Source organism: Nicotiana sylvestris, chromosome 9, assembly GCF_000393655.2.
Source record: "Nicotiana sylvestris chromosome 9, ASM39365v2, whole genome shotgun sequence".
Lineage (NCBI taxonomy): Eukaryota > Viridiplantae > Streptophyta > Magnoliopsida > Solanales > Solanaceae > Nicotiana > Nicotiana sylvestris.
In genome coordinates, this window is record NC_091065.1 from 112937456 (window position 1) to 112951697 (window position 14242).

Genomic DNA, 14242 nt, shown 5'->3' on the forward strand with positions numbered 1-14242 from the left:
TATGATAAAATAAAATTAATAGATGATAAGTTAAAGAACATACGAAATTGACTTAACTTAAAAATTGAAGTGAAAGAAAAAAGCACAAAGAACTTTATCGATTTAGGAAAAGTATGAGCAGTAGCAGCATAAATTAGGAATTGAACTACGAAAATAATTAGATTAAATGCTAGATATAAAATCGGCTTATGTTGAATTGAAACTGATTAATAGTTTGATTTATTTTAACTAAATAGTTTCTGATTGATGCTTTGGCGGTTTTCCACCAAAAAAATTACAGAACTTCTGGAACAATCCTTAGACCGTTAGACTTTTACCTTTTCGTCAGTTTCACTTGTGATGGAAGTTTTACTAGATCAGTTTACAAGTAGGAGTAACATTTTAATAAATTATACGTGATGGAAGTTTTACACGTCAATTTTTTTTTATAATTAATAAATTATTCAACTTTACTTAAATATATAAAATCATTAAATTACTTTTTGTAACGAAAAAGTACTCAACTCTATAAAAAAATCACAAAATGTTTGAGGAGGAAACAAAGCAGAAAAAGTGTTAGCAGGCATAATCTTTTTTTTTATAATACTTAAATAAAATCGAGTGACTGTTTTATTACCAAATTTATTTAATGACTTTCTTGTATTACTTTGACGAAAATAGTTTGTCATTGTAAAAATAAATGTAATAAATAACTTGCAATAAAACAAAAATAATATGAATATATGTGAAATTAACCACGTAACATATAGCCCGAAATAATTGCGCTGTCAATATCTTGTTCCACTTAAAAGCCGAAACCCAAAAGGAGAGAAAAATTGTAACGTCTGATTTGCAGTCCAAAGAGATATAAAAAGACAATGATATAAAGGTGTTAATGATCTTGAATATTTGTTTCATTTGGAGCATATTATGCATCAGCAGATTTGGTGAAGCAGAACCTAATGTCTCTGTTTAGGATTATGCGCCTAATTTGCTCTTGCAATCAATGACGGGATACATATTAGCGATTGGTCCATAAAAAAACGATGAAGCCAAAAAATGGTGGAATATTCTAACACGGGCCCCATTTTTCACATATTCTATAGAGTTAAACCTTTACCTCCATTTTGTCCTCCAAAATATAGTAAACTCCAAGATGCAGTAAATTACTGCAACCATTACTCTATGTTTTACTCCAAAAAGAATATTTCATTTTATATTCTTCTCTCTTTAATATTATATTATTATCTTTTATTTAATTTTATTTTCTTATTTCTATTAATTCAATCTATCTTTTTTTCTTTTTTTTACATATTCATCACACATAATTTAATATAAAATTATTTTATACCATAAATTTTTAAATAATATAAGGCAATCAGAAATATTATAGATTATATATATTAACGGATAATTCAAATGAAAGTGAAATCATTAAGATACAACATCTAATATTTCATATTTGCATTGTACAATTATAACTTATAATTTTACATAAAAATAATAAATGCACGAAAATTAGTTTATCAAAATTATACGGCAAAGTTAAGATGTAAAATTAATATTATAAAGATATTATATAAGCATAATTAGGTATATATAAAGAGATAAATTAAAAGAGTTAAATAATAAAATAATCATGAATAGTAATGGAGGAGATGAATAATGTAACTCCATATTTAGAGTAACACTATTCATTCCCCATTTTGGAGGCAAAAATGGGGGAGCCTTGGAGCTCCATTGTGACAAAAAGTGCCCCCATTATGGAGAAATGGGGGAGGGTTAGAGATGACCTAAGAAATGTTCAAATTCACCCCTAAACTTTGTGAAAATCTGTTCGGATATATTATTAACCATGCGGTTTAGCATAGTATTATGTTTTATTCTTTACGGAATAATTATTTATTTAATATATTCAATTTAATAAAATATTACTTTAAATAGATCATTTGTTACATGTGCGTCCTTTAATTATGTAGTAGACGATTTGGTGTATGAAGTCTTAGCTCATGCACAGAAGATTAAATTGTTGGTTCTCATAATTAATAAATTATGTTCACAACCAAAGACATTGGTTGGGTAAAATATCTCGATGATTGTAGCACAAGATAAAATTATAATTTATCTTGATTCTGGAGTGATTCTATACGGTAAAATCGGAGGGTCCAATTTTTCGTTATTATGATGCCTCGTAGGCGCGTTTTCAAAGGCTCGAGACTATGGTCAAGATTCATCCCCGAGGGACTATCGACGCCTGACTTCGGGGCAATATAGATCGGTGGTTATGGTGAAAAAGTGGGAAGTTCCCAAGGAACGTAGCTAGAGCTAACAAAGCCTGTTAGGCTAGTCTAAGCCCGCATCATGGCATTAACTGGCTGTACCAGCTCCATATCTTTGTAATAAATGCATTTGTACTATGTTGGATTCCCCCTCATATATAAAGGGGATCCTTGTCATTTTGTAGAGGATCTGATGCTCAATATTGAATACACAAGAACATTCTCTCTGCTCTCTAACATATTCTCTTGTTCTCATTACTTCCATTTATCGCTTATATTCGTTGTGTTCTATTTATTGTTTTTCACTTATTGCTTATCATTGATCATACAGAGCTATCATCGCAGCTCTCATAACTGTTGGTCTTCCCTCGGTCGCTCTAACCGGCCAACCAACTCGACCCCGAGGCCTCATACACACAGCTCGAGGCCCCAATCTTCGGTTGTTTGGTTCGATTATCATATCGCATCTAAGCTATAATCTTGCTTTCTAATCTTTTACTTAGCATCCATTGCCTAACAACTAGCATAAAAATAGATAACGTATTTTTAGAACCACAAAATCAAATTTAATTATTATTACCATTTTCACGGTAAACAGTTTGGCGCCCACCGTGGGGCTAAAAATAATAGTGGTTATTTTCTTACTGGTTTAACTATATAACGCAGGTTACCTTTCACATTTTTTCTTGTTCAAGATCTTTGATTTCAGGTCAAAATGTCTAACTCAGTAAACAATAATCTTGAGGACCATGGAGAGAATGATGTCGATGTTTCAGGTGTTGGTGTACCACCATGAAACCCTAAGAATGCACCAGAATCAATTCCCGTAGACGCGGTCTCACGCGATGCTCAACACGTCGATATAAGCTCCCACACTAACAAGAGTGTACATCAAGGAGACCAACAAGAAGTCCAAAAAACCCCAGCTCGGGAGGAACATGAGGTTAGCATTCACATTATTTTTGAGATGTTGCAGGCACAACAGCTGGCAATCGCTCAGCTGCAGAGCCACCAAAAAACCCCAAGTACAGCGGCCCCAAGAACAGCCCCTCAGACCGAACAAGCACCAGAAAGATCAAGCAATAACGGGTCGGCAGCCAACCCCGCGATCGTAAATATGCTCGAGGACCTCACAAAGAGGATCGAGTCGGGAAAGAAAAAGATAAAAGCCAATGATAAGAAGGTCGAGACCTACAACTCCAAGGTCGACCAAATTTCGGGCGCACCCCCGATCTTAAAGGGTGTGGATTCAAAGAAGTTCGTACAGAAGCCGTTCCCGCAGGAAGCGGATCCAAAACCCATTCCAAAGAAGTTCAGGATGCCAGACCTTCCAAAGTACAACGGAACCTCGGACCCCAACAAACACATTACTGCTTACACTTTTGTAGTGAAGGGTAACGACCTAAAGGACGACGAGATCGAATCCGTCCTATCAAAAAAGTTTGGAGAAACGCTTTCAAAAGGGGAAATGATGTGGTATCACAACTTGGCCCCAAACTCGATAGATTCATTTGCCATGCTGGTAGATTCTTTCATAAAGGCACATGCTAGTGCCATCAAAGCTACAAGGAAATCCGACGTCTTCAAAATCAAGCAAAGAGAGAATGAGATACTGCGAGAGTTCGTGTCTCACCTTCAAATGGAACGAATGGAACTACCACCAGTCTTCGACGACTGGGCAGTACAGGCCTTCACTCAAGGTTTGAATGAACGAAGCTCGGTTGCTTCGAAATAGCTAAAACAAATTTGGTTGAATACCCCGCCGTGACTTGGTCGGACGTCCACAACCGATACCAATCAAAGATTAGGGTCGAAGACGACCAATTAGAAGCCCCCTCGGGCTCTGTATACTCAAGTAGGCTTCTGGCAAAGGAGCCAAAGCCAAACAAAGAGATATACCAACCATACCCTGAAGATAGAAGAAATGACCCGAGGCGCAACATACCCCGCAATGATCGAAGAATGGATCGAGGCCAGAACCCTCGGGGACTTGTCATCAGAGCTAGATTCAATAGGCGCACAGGGCCAACGGAGACACCTCGCTTGTCGGAATACAACTTCAACATCGATGTTTCAGACATCATATTTGCCATCAGTAAAATCAGAGATACCAGGTGGTCTAGGCCTGTACAATCAGATCCTTCGTAAAGAAATCATAACTTAGTGAGCGAATTTCACAACACGCACGGCCACATGACCAAGGATTGCCACCAGCTCCGGGAAGAAGTAGCCCGACTACTTAGCAAAGGTCACCTCCGAGAATTTTTCAGTGACCGGGCTAAAAATCAGTTCCGAGAAAGAGAGGCGATCAAGAAGAATGAAACAAATGAGCCACAATATGTCATCCACATGATCTTGGGAGGCATCGATGCCTCACAAGAACCCATGATCAGAAGAACTAAAATATCCATCACTAGAGAAAAGTGAACTCGGGGTTACATACCCGAGGATGCTCTCACATTCAGCGACGAGGACATCGAGACCCTGTCTCAGCCTCACAATGACGCATTGGTAATCTCTTTCCTTGTAAATATATTTCGAATTAAATGTGTACTTGTGGATCCAGGTAGCTCGACCAACATTATCAGGTCGAGGGTGGTAGAGCAACTCAGACTGCTTGACCAGATCATGCCCGCCTCTCGAGTCTTTAATGGATTCAACATGTCAAGCAAAACAACGAAAGGGGAAATCACCCTTCCAGTCATTGAAGGAAACATGAGATACGACGCCTTGCTTGGAAGGCCATGGATACACTGCATGAGAGCAGTACCATCCACCCTCCATCAAATAATGAAATTCCCGACAAAGGATGGGATAAAAACCATCTACGGGGAACAACATGCGGCAACAGAAATGTTCGCAGTACATGATGTGGTGCCGACACCAGTACCTCCACCTTCGAAGGAGTTAAAGGATAATCAAACAGTAAAATAGAGATAACAAGCTACACTCTCGGCTACCCCCGACTAAACAAAACAAAGGACTGTACTGAGTCCTCAGAACATGCAATCGAATCACATCGAGATCCGAAGCGCCTTCAGCACTAAGGTATGTCCACCTCCCTTTTTCAGTTACATTTTATACTAACCTGAATGCAGGTATCCGATTGAAATGGCCGAAGTGCTTCCCAACTCGAAGGCCTTAGGTTTCAAAAGCATGCGTTGCACTCTTTTCCTTCGATCGGGTTTTTATCCCAAGAAGGGTTTTACCGGCAAGGTTTTTAATGAGGCAACATCTATATGCTACCCAAGGAAGATCCAACAAGTATTCAAGGCTTCTTTTGCAATCAACCTCAAATACTGGGGGGCATCCCCCCGGAAGGTCACCTACTCAAAGAAGCCAAGATATACTAAGTGGGGTCTCGATAGAAAAATAATGTACCGGGCCAAAAGGTCGAACGAACCATGTTCGCATAGAACAACCGAGACCGCAACACCAAAAATGTGTATACTTGTACCAAGTAATCAAAGAACACTTTCCCCTTCATCAAAGCATTTTGCGTTTCAAGGAAGCTCAGTATTTTTTGCAAAAATGTCCCCAGAGCCAAAAAACGTCTCGGATACTTGGGGACTGGCGTCAATAACTCAAAGCCGTTTGACCCCCGGGTTTGAGCTTCGAACTCATAAGCCCTCAATGAGGCAACATCAAGATCACAAAATGGCTCCAGAGTAAAAAACGTCCCGAACACTCGGGGACTGGCATCGAAAACTCAAGGCAACATGACCTCCAGGTCAGAAACCTCGAAATCGTAAGCCCTCAATGAGGCAATACCAAGTTTACAAGTAATGGCTCTCGAGCCAAGAAACCCTCGATGACTCGGGGACTACCGCCTATCGCCACCCCCATCAACTTATCAAAACCCGAGTCCACAAGACCACGTGCGGGCAGCCTCAGTCTCGTAAGACCTATATAAGGCAATAACAATATCTGTAAGACCTCAAACAAGGCATGAATCGCACTTGTACCAAGTGACAATATCTGTAAGACCTCAAGCAAGGCATGAACCACACTTGTACCAAGTGACAATATCTGTAAGGCCTCAAGCAAGGCATAAACCACACTTGTACCAAGTGACAATATCTATAAGACCTCAAGCAAGGCATGAATCATACTTGTACCAAGTAGCCAAAACTGTAAGACCTCAAAGGCATGTAAAACTTGTAAGACCTTACTAAAGGCATTAACCCGATCTTAAAGTTAAGGCTATATATCGAACTTGTAAGACCCCTAAAAAGGAATACCCTCGATATAGATGCCGAAGCTACTTCACTCGGGGATTGAAAGGCTCTAGACAAACACAAATGACTACGGTCACAAAGTTGTAGCAGCCAAACTAACGCGACTCGGGGACGCCCGACCATCGCTATAAAATCACAGGCCTTTAATTACTTCGAAAGTACTTCGAAAAGAATCGGATAAATAGGTTACCCTCGACATAGGCAAAAGAGCTTCGATCATGTCAGTTCCCAACTATAGTCTTTGAGATACTCAGCCACCGATCCAAACCTCCCGAGGTGCTCGATCATCACCATATAACGACTCACAATCAAGGTTTCTATCAAACCGTTGAAGAGCGAGGCAAACACAATCTCAAAACGTCCTTAACAAGGGACAAATGAAGCCTATATAAGAGGTTGTACCGACCCGATGCGTAAGAGCCACTGTCGCCAGCCCATACAAAAAGGTCATACCGACCCAATGCGTAAGAGCCTAAGGGCCAGCCTTAAATTCAAAAACTTGAGGGTCAAATGAGCTCGAGTCGATACCCGACTCGGAGACTGAACCCAAAACAGTTAACTAAATATGCCTAAGAGCAAAAGCATAAGAGCTCAAACACCAGCTTACACTAAAAAGTCATACCGAGCAAGCGCGTAAGAGTCTACGAGCCAACCCAATGAGCCCCAGGGCCATACCATGAGTCTGAGGATTCCTTTTAACTCGACGACTAGTTCATATGGCTAAAAGCAAGGCAAATGGAAATATGTGAAAAACAAAACCACAAGGCTTCCTTTTATACATATATGTGAGGGAATACAAGCTTCATTTACAAAGTTCTTTGAAAGCACTCTACGTAAAAAAAGAAAGGAAAGGCCTATTCTAATTTGCGCCCCCTCGGGGACTATGGTCCGTCGGCCTCTTTCTCTCCATCTTCGGCATCAGATGGAAGAACTTAGCATCATATTCTTCCGCCTTCGCCTGATTTATCTCTTCCGAGAGATCTAAGCCCTTGGCATGAAACCCCTCAAGGGTTTCCCTCCGAGATTTTCATCTCGCGTACTCTTTATTCCTACTCTCCTGGTCGAGAGCCCTCCTTAGTTCAACACGAGCGTCGACAACATCCTTCAAATAGGTAGCCACTTTCTTATCAGCCTTGGCTCTGATTATTTTGGCTTTAGCCTGGGCATCCAGAACTTCGACCTTCATCTTCAGGAGCTTAGACTCGAGTCTTGGAATCATGTCTGTTCAGACCAAGCTGTTCTCGTGAGAGTTGCGAAGTTGCACTTTGAGGGCGGAAGCCCTGGCCAAAGCATCTCACTCAGCCAATATCTGGTATCCACCCGAGCCCTTAGCTCATCACGCTCGCTCTTGGCTTGACCAACTTCGTTCCTAAGGCATTCCAGGTCTTCCGTCTTTTTCTGCAGCTGAAGTAAAAGAAACATTAGCCTCGGAAGATAGAAAAAGAAACACGCACTCCCTTTAAACAGAAGTTACCTGCTCTTCGAGGTAGCTTTCGTAGTTCAAACTGCGACTCGCATCATACCGCAAGTATGCCAACTCGTCTACCCTTTCATCTCAAAGAAGCTTGAGGGATTTCTTGCTGTCTATGGTTTTCCGCAGCCTAGCCTCACGGCGAAACAACTCAGATTTGAGCTTGTTAAAAGCCTGTGGAAGAGAAACTTGATAAGAGAGAAAAAGTTACAAAACTATAAAACCAGTATGAATGGCCAAAGCCTACCTCCGAGTAAAGCTGATGAGCTTCCTCGAAAGTTGAGTGTACATTTACTGGTCTGGCTCCATCTACCCCGATAGAACTACCCTGGTTTGGGACACGGTCACCCAATATACGCGTCCCTTGGCATCGAACATCCCTCGAAGTGCCTTCGACGGGATAAGAAGCTGGCGGCAGAGAACCCTCATTCCTTGAAGTACCTTCGACGGTAAAGGAAGATGGCAGCAAAGAAGGGACTGTTTTTCTAAAGCTAGAGACCTCAGGTGCTGTAGGTTCGGCCGATACGCCCTCTCTGAGCCTCCGGGCCAGACTCGTCTTGCTACAATCACTGTCGTCCTGCAAAGGCCTTTTTTGCTTATTGCTATTATTATCTTCCCTCGGTCCTGAAGCCGACGGTCTTTCTCCCTCTCCTAGAGGGAACGACCTCGCTTTAAGGGACTTCCCAATGTCTATGATGATAGGGTTAGTACGCAGAAAGAAAAAGTGCCCTTCCGAGACAGGGGGGGGGGCAAATCACATAGCACGTACCATGGTTTTTTGCCTCCCACCTGTCCTTGGACAAAGCTCGCCACTTACGCTCATTGTAGGCTGAGTGGGTTGCCAACTTCCGGGCCCAATCTGGCAGATCGGGTACCTCACACGACATCCAGGAAGTTGCTGTAGAAAAGGAAAGGAAGGCACATTTACGGAGACCGCCTTTGCCATAAGCAAAACTACGAAGGCACGAGTGTACCACTTACGTGTAAGATTCCATTCCTCAAGAAATGGCAGAAACTCCACAAGAATAATATCGACAGTCCATACCCAAATAAATTGACTCATCCACCCCCGATATCCGTCTTCTTCATCATCAACAACGAAAGGCGTGGTGGATCGGCATCATAGGGTTAGCAGACCTCGATGGTGAAAAGGCTGGTACAACTTGATGAGATGACAAAGAGTGAGACCTGCTTCTTTCACAAAGAACCTCATCATCAATACTATCCGCCAAAATGATGAGTGAATCTGCGCCAAGGTAACCTGGTACTTTCGATAGAAGTCGAGCACAACCCTATCAAGGGGCCCAACATAAAGGGGTACATGTAAACGTTCAAAAACCCCTCGGCATGGTCCATGATGCTCTCCTCCGGGGAAGGTACCCGCAATACTACCTTTTCCCCCCATCCACAGTCCTTCCTCACCGACTCAAGGTACTCCTCTCCTATTAAAGAAATAAACTTCTAGGCATACTCCCAATGACCTCGAGCATTGGGAGTCTTTTCTGACAGAAGATCCCTCCCAAAACAAAATGCCCAGAGGCAGAACTCCCTTCTCCTTGCCGAGCGAACCCCGACACCATGACTATGGTAAAACTAGAGAATTGGAGCGGGAATTTGAGCATGGGCATTAAAATTGAAATGATGGAGGACCCAACGCAGGAAAGGAGAACTCTATAAAAGAGGATAACTACTCAGAATAGCGGAATCTTCAAAAGGGCGAAGACAACCCTATATATGAAAAAAGCGGCGACTATCCGCCTGCTTCAAAGGCCAATTAAAAATACTGGCTAAAGCTTTTATCGCTTTGGGAAAATGTGCCGACGGGGTCTCCTCAGTCATTTAATAACCATGTCATACACTTGACGCCGCCATATGATGTTTTGGGGCAAGGGACCCCCACATCAACCAAGCCTCAAGATGGTACCCGATCTCGAGGACCTTTGCCAAGAAGAAGATAGCCTCCAGGAAGCCAATGATATCACTACATATCCCGAGATGGTACCCGATCTCGAGGACCTCCACTAAGAAGAAGATACGGTCTAAGGTGCCATTGACATCATCCTAAACCTCGAGATGGTACCCGATCTCGAGGTCCTCTGTCAAGAAGAAGATAGGCTCTAAGGAGCCATTAATATCGTTACGAGACTCGAGATGGTACCTGATCTCGAGGACCTCTCTCAAAAGGATGATAAGCTCTAAAAACCCACTCATATGGGCTTGGTCTCGAGGTGATACCCTTTCTCGAAAATTTCTGCTATTGTAAGTATGGACCATTTACCAGACCCTCCGACCCTCAAGCTACCTGAGTCTTCGGGTCAAGTTATAACCCTCCTCTCAATTGCTTTAACTCAGATACCATCTAAACTTAGGTAAGCCCTCATCCGAGATCTATCTGCAATGACTTAAGGCTATCTACACTAAGTTCAAAACAAGTTTCCAGGTAGCTCGAGCTTGAGAGAACCCCCACTCAGGGACTGCTCCCGAAAGCCTAAAGGCTATCTTTATTCTCAAGCATCCGAGCAAATCCCCCCATCGAGGATTATTACGAGGTCTAAAAGGCTAAGTCTCATACTGAAAGTTTGAAGCCCCACTCTCATTCACCTCGAAGTCGGGGATCCTGAAAACCCGAGTTTATCAATCCAATCCAGGCTCGGTCCAAGGAATGACAAATGGTTTTATGGGGAATCATGTTAATCAATCAAGAGCTAGAAGAAACACTTACACCCGGGCTCGATATTCGCACCAATCGGTGGAGTCATGCATTCAGATTCTTCACAAATGCAGATAAAAGGAAATATAGCATAAATCAGTGACAAATCGAAGAAATATCCTTGTATTAATAAACCGTGATTACAAAAGCCCACGAGGGATCCTTACATACGATCACAAAAGCCCACGAGGGGCCTTTACACAGAAATAAAGAAGCAAAAAAGTACATATATAATAAAAGCCAAGAGTCTAATCTAATCTCGAGGGTGCATCCTCGGCGGCAATATCTTCGAGCACCATCTCCTCGGGAGCCTCGTCTCGATCTTCCAAATTGCCATCTTCAAGGGAGAAGATGGAGAAGAGGAAAGTGATGTAGAAGAAGCAGAAAAAGGTGAAGGAGTGGAGAGGGATGAAGAAGTGGCTGGGTGAAAAATCTAGCTAGTATGGATTTCGCCAGCGCCACTATTGTGAAGCCACTTCTTGAGACGTTGCACCGTGTGGGATGCAACAGTTAGCAGATAATACCACCTTACTCCACCGAAGGCAAAAGGAGTGAGGCGTCGCACAGGGTAGTTAGGAGAGATAAGTGGAAGGTCATAGTCCGCATATCCTCTAATGCGAGGATAATTTGAGATTTCATTCTCATCACCTCGGGTCAACAACAACAACAATAGATCAGTACAATCTTGCTCGGTAAGGAAAAGTCCTGGAAAAAGGCCATGGCGTAACTGATGAGAACGCCGCCATGTAAACTTAAGGCCACGGGCCTCAAACATGGGAAATAACAATGGATGAGGATGAAGAGAAGAAAGGGGTGAAAGGCTGTTGAAGAACATTTGAATGAAGAATTGGTTCCAAGAGGCTCCCATTTATAGAAAGGGTGGCAGCGTAACCGACGGCGCCATCAATGTCTTTGAAAGACGTATTGGCAGGCGCAATCAATGCGTTTTTGGGAGCTGGACCGGCGGCGACGTTATCGTTTTGAAGAATAAGAATCATCAGTGCATTGAATGATTCTGGAAAGATCAACCGACGAGGCACCTCAGTTATCACAAAGGCTTACGTCATAAGTATGACAACATCGAGGGGAGTTCGAAGAGATGGATATCAAAGTCGTTTCTTATCATTCCATTGTAAGAAATGCGGGGACTATCTGTATACAGTAAAATATGAGGGGCCAATTTTCCGTCATTATGATGCCTCGTAGGCACGTTTTCAAAGGCTCGAGGCTATGGTCGAGATTCACACCCGAGGGGCTATCGACGCCCGACTTTGGGGCAGTATAGATTGGCAGTTATGGTGAAAAAGTGGAAAGTTCCCAAGGCAAGTAGCTAGAGCTGACAAAGCCTATTTGGCTAGTCTAAGCCCGCATCATGGCATTAACTGGATGTACCAGCTCCATATCTTTGTAATAAGTGCATTTGTTCTATGTTGGGATTCCCCCTCATATATAAAGGGGATCCTTATCATTTTGTAGAGGATCTGATGCTCAATATTGAATACACAAGAATATTCTCTCTGCTCTCTAACATATTCTCTTGTTCTCATTACTTTTATTTATTGCTTATATTCGTTGTGTTCTTTTTATTGTTTTTAACTTATTGCTTATCATTGATCATAAAGAGCCATCATCGCAGCTCTCATAACTGTTGGTCTTCCCTCGATCGCTCTAAGCCGGCCACCCAACTCGACCTCGAGGTCTCATACACGACAGCTCGAGGCCCCGATCTCTGGCCGTTTGGTTCGATTATCATATTGCATCTAAGCTATAATCTTGCTTTCTAATCTTTTCCTTAGCATCGCCTAACAACTAGCATAAAAATAGATCACGTATTTTTAGAACCATAAAATCAAATTTAATTGTTATTACCATTTTCACGGTAAACAGTGATTTTACTCAAACTTCTAGAGCTAGTATACTTAGTATATATTGAACATACCAAGTAAAGAAAAGATGTCTTGTACTAAATATATAAAATATTTTCTCTGCTTCATTAAATGATTTTATACTCCTAATCTTGATATTGTTATTATGATTATTGTGTTGTTTTAATTTATCAAAAGGTACAACTCTATGTTGAGTTAGTGTATGCCTAATAGATTACATACTAAAGAATGACATTTGTGAAATAATAATTAGTTGATAAAATCCACGACTCGACCTTGAGTTTGATAATACCCTTTTATGTAAGCTTATAAGTTTTCATGTGAAAACCAAGCCGGTGGATTTTGTATCCGTCATATGAAATAGTTTAGGAATTATAAAGAATTTAATTAGTTGATTAAATTAAATTATTAGTGATTTAGTTTAATTAACTGGTATTTGTAATCTTAGCACGTGGAGTTAAAATAAGTATTGGCGAATTTTCGAAATTCATATTGAAGAGTTCAATTGAAGTTTTTGGTGCAATAAACTATGATTAAGTATAGTAGGATTTAATTCACTCAATTTTTTTGAATAAATACCACAATTGGTATCCTCTTATTATTTTTATGGTCCTTTCTATACCTAGTAAAAACCTTGACAGATTTGGGAAGAAATTTACTTGGGAGAAAAGTTCTCTATTTGAGTTGGATTAGGATTCTACTACCCCACCAGGATCCTACACGTTTTTTGGACTGTGTTTTGGCCCGATTTCGCGTGCTACAAATAGAAGATCAGTTTCACCTAATAACTCACTCTTTCGAGTAGTAATAATTGCACATACAAGTGTCAGATCCTAAAACCGACCCGGTCGTGATGGCGCCTATCGTGAAACTAGGCCAGTCGACACAAACCTCAAATCCAGCCAGTATTTCATAAAAGTAATTTTTAAGCTATTAATTAACAAAATCTCATAACATAAGTCTAAATAACCAGTGCAGAAAATAACACAAGCCCGATATCGAGGTGTCACAAGTCACAAGCAACTACAAGATCTGTCTAAGTACAATAAGGCTATCAAAGTTCGGAAATAAAGATACTAAGAACAATCTGAGTAAGGTAAGAAGGAGAAGTGCAGGGCTGAGAACACCAAATAGCTACCTTGTCGACTCCGAAGACCTGCTGGAAGAACGATCAGTGTTCGCTATTGCAACCCGCAACTCCTGGATCTACACACAAGGTGCAGGGAGTACGCCAACTTAGTAAGTAATAAAAGTAAATGAAAGCTGAGCAGTAAGAAAACAGATAATTCCATGTCATAACACTACAACAAATACAATACATTTCCAAAACAGTACAGAAATCAATTATCTCGTAAAACAAACTTAGTTTCAGTAAAACCTTTTCTTTTAAAAACATCTTTCAATAGTTTCAAACAAGTGATGAAACAATGAGTAAAAAATGATAGAAACGTAAACAGCCCCCCGCGCAAGACATGTACCATAAACTGCCCCTCGGGCAAAATATCAATAGAACCAGCCGCTCGGGCTACCTCACAATCACTCTTAATCAGCCCCTCGGGCAACAATATAAATCAAAAATAGCCCCTTGGGCAAAATCACATCACTCACAATGGGTACCCGCGCTCACTGAAGGTGTACAGACTCCGGGGGGCTCCTACAACCCAAGCGTTGTCACAAGC